General features: G+C 31.1%; 1 long non-coding RNA gene across 1 annotated transcript; it reads right to left on the bottom strand.

Moving 5' to 3' along the window:
* Window positions 1-299: 299 nt before the first annotated feature.
* LOC148613752 (uncharacterized) lies at window positions 300-1887 on the bottom strand. The gene is made up of 3 exons (XR_015923153.1): window positions 1600-1887; window positions 954-1100; window positions 300-440 (listed from the first exon to the last, which is right to left on the bottom strand). It is a non-coding gene; the product is annotated as an uncharacterized LOC148613752 (long non-coding RNA).
* Window positions 1888-6290: the final 4403 nt, after the last annotated feature.

Here is a 6290-nt window from a genome sequence, read left to right as displayed (position 1 = left end):
TTGAAATTCTTCAAAAAGTCATTTTACATAATGTTTACATGGATAAGGGATTTTTTTATGTGTGCATGAGATTGTTTGGGTATTTTTGTGCGTTTTTGTTTGTATTTTTGAATGTTTTTATATATGTTATTAACATCGAACTCTAACTTGATTTCTATTTTCGTAAGTTTAGCAGATTTAATGAACATGTCCACTTGAAATATACCACATGACATCCCCCTACCCCCATTTCTCTTAAATATGAAAGTAGTATCAAATTATATAGTATCAAACAACCAAAAACAGGTATTTTAGCTATATCAGATTTATTTAGATAAAAATTAAATATTCATAATTTTAGCCATATTGTATACCGAACAGTCCTGTTTTAATCTTTAGAAATCATTGTTAGTTTTTTAAGCTGAAGGTTTTCAGTCAAATCTCTTTTTACAATTTTATATCTGAAATTAGAATAGTGAACAGTTATTACTTGAATTTCTTTAGATAAATAGGTGATATGTGGACACAAAATATAATAAAAATAAAATATCAAAAATCAGTACATCAACGTACCTTATTATGTTTATTAACAATGTGAATGTCTGTGTCACGATAATGATGATATGATGCATTTTTGATCATTTTACCGTTAATAACATTGACAGGTCTTTAGCAGCTGACTTCAAAACTAGTAATACAAAGAAAGTTCCCCTGAACTCGGTCATAACGGTAGAAATAAAAAAAAATATTGTTTTTTTTTTTCCTAATAAAAGAAAAAAAAAGAAATAGAGTGTATAGAAATATTTTACAACATTATGTAAGTGTCGTTGAATGAGCAACCGTATAATACTCGACTAAAATAATATAGAGAATACTTTTAACTTCCGAAATTGGCGTGGATGGTTAAAATGTTAACATGTGTTCACCGACACATTTTTACAATTACTATTAATGTATTTATCATTAAGACATACACAATGGGCGGCGAGGCTTTTCCACAAAGCGATTTCTTTCTGACATTCTTCTATTAAACCGTCCTGCACTAGTTTGTCCTACAGCAAGTGCCATGACAAGAAGTAACATAATCCTTACCATCTTGAACATCTCCATCGTTTCAATCCCTACAAGATTGATTAATACCTAGCTAAATGTAAACGTTTACCTAACTTTGATATGCTTATTTGATAGGATTAAGACCGCTTCTATTTATGACCTCTATGTTATATACAAAAAAAACAGAAAAAAAACATTGTATATATTAGCCATTACAAATAGAAATCATAGGTATTCGTGAGCTTTTTGCAATCCATATTAAATTTTGTGCTGAAGTATTGCAATGCAAAACAAAAGCAAATTAAGACAAATAAGCGAAAAGAAAACAGATATAAAAAAACAAACATATATGCTATCGGTATACGTTTTTGATTGTAAGACATAACTGATTTTCTGTAAAGAAAAAGTTACAACTTCTTAACACCAAAAACATGAAAAATTATATTCTCAATTACAAACTCATTGAATTTGTGGGGAAAATTTTACGTTTTATAATTAGATGAAAAGCTTAATACGATAAAGAAAAAAAATCCATATAAAAGTACTATAAGTATTTGAATATCTTACCTCTCAAATTCCTCGTTCAATTACGGAAACAATCTGAAATTGATTGTTCTCTGAATGTTTCTCATCCTTTATATTTGAAAATGTCCGTGCCGCACTCTTTTTAAATATTTAATTTAAAGCGTTAGTTATTTGAGGATTAACTCCTTAATACTGTCCTTGAATACTTTTACATATGAGGGTCACATTAACCTTGACACTTTCGTGCAATCAAACAACCTCCGTGATATCTACAATGTATCGTCTTGACACTTTCGTGCAACCAAACGTGCTCCATGATATCTACAATGTATCACCTTGACACTTTCGTGCAATCAAACGTGCTCCATGATATCTACAATGTATCACCTTGACACTTTCGTGCAACCAAACGTGTTCCGTGATATCTACAATGTATCACCTTGACACTTTCGTGCAATCAAACGTCCTCCGTGATATCTACAATGTATCACCTACGTATGTTGTAAGAAATCAAAACAACATGAGATGGAACAGGAAATGATATGTGTGACCTGAGACAAGGTTTCAGTATCGTATTAATTTTCCCATAGACTTCTATAGTGAAGTGCATATTTTTAGGATTTTTTAAAAAAATATGTAAATTGATTCAATAAAACTTTCACTTATGTAGCGTTTCTAAGGACATGTGAAAAAATAATTTCCCGCAAAAAAATAGGGTGAGTCCACGAAGATCGGACAGAAAAGTAGTCTCAAACTATAAATAGCCATTTTCCCTACTTTCACTTTCGTTTTGCACTCACCAAACCAACCTTTTCAGTGGAACATTTTTATGATATTATGTTAGATTTTCTTTTAAAAAAGTTCTTCATCTTACAGTGTGATGTTTGCTCTATTTTATAAGTCATTGTTCATATCTTTTGACAAAATTTTAGTTTGTAGAGAGGCAAAAAGAAAATGCACTATATTTTTATAGCATCCATGTTTTGACGTACACCTGCTCAGGGATATGCAATACGATACTGGTACCACAACACGAAAAAATTCATGTAGCAAAGGAAGCCATGAAAATGTCAAATATATCATATCATAATATTATCTGGTTAAAATGCACTGCCATACAGAATGTTGTGTAAAAAGGAAAAAAAATATGAATGATTTAAAGTATCTGTCTTTATAAATGTCAAACAAGAGGTGAGTCATCCATTTTTAAAACACACCGAACTCCTCTTATTTCCTGGTCAGAAAGACTTACTGGACACATTACTAGGTAGAGTTTTCAATTGGCTGTTGCACTTAAAAATAAAATTCATATATTCATATAGAGTGTCGACATATTAATCCATTTTTTATTTTATTTTTGCATCCTACATGTTTTAATGTTATGATTTGTCGAGGATGATGATTGGAGTTTAAAAAATAGGAAAAATATAATCTTTCAAACAAAAGTATGTGTTAACAAAAATGAAATTTATTTTAACATTTTGAAAATGAACACAATACCTGACGTTTTATGGTGAATAAATGAAGGGCTTTAAATTAATGTGACAACGATAAAGAAAAAATCATGTAGTGTATGTCTTTTTTTATCATTATCTATTTAAACTTTTCTTCTATTATTTTCTTATATATGAAAATCAATACTAATATAATGTTGATATTGCTCAAAAAGGGCAAAGTTTTTTGTTTTCTTTGAGTGTGTGTGTGTGTATGTGTGTGTGGGTTAAGAAGTTGTGTTCACATCCTATTCATATTGTTTTTACGTGTACTGAATAAGGTATATAAATAAATGTGGCGACATTTCGCAGTTGTTTTTAAGTTTTAATGATTAAGCATCATTGCTGGGTGTTAAGTCTGTATGACTATATTCCAAATCACTGTTACAAAAATAAAGATTTGTTAATTCCATATATTTTGTATAACAAGAAAAACAAAAAAATAAAACATGCTTGAAAACATAAGTACCCTCCATTTTTATGAAAAAGTATTCAATAGAATCAGGATTTTGGCGGAAATCAAAAGAATACAATCCAGGGACAAAGACCAGACACTGCAAAAACTAATAAACACAACTAAGAACATAACGTAACCGACATGATACGTACAGCATGTACAGAGTAACAAAAGTAAATAAGCAACTTGGACTCCACTAAAAACAGGGAGCATGGACCGAAAGCACAAGTAGAGTAAGCGTCCTCTGTTTTTCTAGAAATACACGCAGAGTTGCCCATAAAAAATCCAGTCCAAGGTAGACGAAAGAGGAAAGGAAACCTATGACACGTCGAACAAATCAGTTTTCATGGTGCAGACGGATACACCGTAACGATCCACGAGTTCATGATGATGATCAGAAAACTTCTGTATTGATGACTTCAATCTCGTAGCAACATAATCCTGTTCCAGAAGCCTAATTGTAAGAAGTCTAGCGCGATACAAAGATTCTGCGTAAATATGGAAACTCTGGCATATGAAAAATCCATACGCCGATGCTGAAGGGATGTTGCCACAGATAAAAGGAATATTGTCAACTCTGAATGAAAAGTCATCACGTTTGTCGTAAAGTTTGATCAATAGTATTCCTTTACCATCGATGTCTAAGTGTAGGTCAAGATATGTCTATAGTTTCCTCTATCGCAAGTTCTTTGGGGTAGATGCGATATATCAAATCCTCGAAACTAGGATAGTTTAACGATAATACGTCATCCATATAGCTGTCGATACATCGAAACTTCTGGATTTTAAAAAGATACATGTAACACATAAAACTATTCAACAGTTGAATTGTAACGAATTTTGTTGAGCACGACTGGCTTTAACCTGATATTTTTTTCATCTGAATTTAATCATAACGATTACAATGGCTAAAATTGTTCTCTTTTCGTCTTCCCGCATCAAGTGCCATTATTACAAGTAGGCTAGTCCTTATCATCTCCATTGTTTCAAAGTTCACAAAATTAGTCATACATAACCAAATATATATGTTTATTCAACTCTGTTGGGGTTTATAATACTTCAAAAAGGTGTAACTGTTATTTCTGTATAGAACATGATATTACATTATATCGTGAAGGTTTATTGCATCACCAGAAACCAATTCTATTTAGAACAATGGTGATCAAACGAACACAATTATCTTTTCAATATACTGACAACTATTTATGTGCATCACATTAAAATTGTTAAATACCAATGCATATGAATGAGATCTGGAATTAAGATCTAAATTTCTGAAAGGGAGAGACCCTTGTAATCATTTTATCCTACGGACATTGGTCTAAATAGTGATTGATTATAGTCTTAAGTCCTATTACATATAATTCATGACTTCCAGGTTGAATAGTTGTGTCAATTGAAGAAACCATGCTGTATATAGGTCCGAAATATTAACCTAACCATAAAATATCGTAGATGAAGCACGCGAATACTCTACTCAAAGATATAATTCTTACTCCGTCTCAACCTGTAGTAAATGTATGACATATACGCCAAGACGTTCAAGTTTACAAAATATTTTGTATGCAAGATCGGGATCGTAGATATTTTAGTGAAAGAAATTAACTCATACATGAAAATTAAAAGTTTTAAAAATAATAATGTTGGTTATCATTTAACACAACCTTAAGAGCTTAACTGATGCAGTGGAAATATCGAATTTTTCGATATACTGCCTTAAATGTCTCTCTCATTAAATGGGAACTGTGTGAATTGCAGATTTTAAATACGGAATGAACTTTATTTAAACAGGCTAAATTGTATAAATTTTATAATTTTTTATGGTTTACGTATTACGTGTATAACTGATATTCGATCCAAAGGAACATCGTCTGTGTCGAACGGTGACGGTATGCCACTGAAAAGGTCGATATGTGATCGATCGAAATGAAAAACTAGTTATAATGTGCTCTGTCAAATATAATTTTTTTGCATTTCATTCGGACTCTTTTGGTAAAATAACTAACTATACATTAAAAACTATGTAGGGGTGGTAACCAAATGTAAATGTTAAAATTGTTGGATTTCTTGATTGATTCATTTTACATGACGTTTACAAAGATAAGGGATTTCTTATGTGGGCATGAGTTTGTTTGGGTAATTTGGCGTTTGTGCGTATGCTCATGCGTGTTTGTTTGAATTCGATATTGTATGAATGTATCATATATTTTTTTAACATTGAACTCGGATTTGATATCAGTTTACGTAAGATTTTCTGTTTTCTCAAGTTATGCAGATTTCATGGACATGTTCCACATGAAATATACCACATGACATCACTCCCATTTGTCTTCAACATGAAAGTATCAAATACAATGAAATCAAACGTCCCAAAATAGCTTTTTTTGTTTCATTAGATTTGTGAAAATAATAAATTAATTACCATAACTTTAGCTACAATTAATACCGAACACAAAGATGTCAGTACTTGGAGCAGAGGATTCTCTGTCAAATTACTAATTAAAATTTTATACATTAAATTAGCATAGTGAACAGTCATTTATTTAATTTTCTTAAGAAAATAAAAGATATGTGCATAAAATAAAGATAATAAAAATTATGGCGGTGGTTCAAATGTAAAAATGTGTGCAATCACCTAAATACGCATTTAAACAATTACTGTTAATGTGATATATCATTAAAACATACCATATGGGCGGAATTTAGGTTTCTCCACAAAGTGGTTTCTTTCTGACATCCTCCTATTATACCGGCCTGCACTCGTTTCTCCTACAGCAAGTGCA

Source organism: Perna viridis, chromosome 6 (assembly GCF_037379345.1).
Source record: "Perna viridis isolate PV_CMFRI_1.1 ecotype Kerala chromosome 6, ASM3737934v1, whole genome shotgun sequence".
NCBI lineage: Eukaryota > Metazoa > Mollusca > Bivalvia > Mytilida > Mytilidae > Perna > Perna viridis.
The sequence above is the reverse complement of the archived record's forward strand: the minus strand, read 5'-3'. Positions and strand labels throughout refer to the sequence as shown.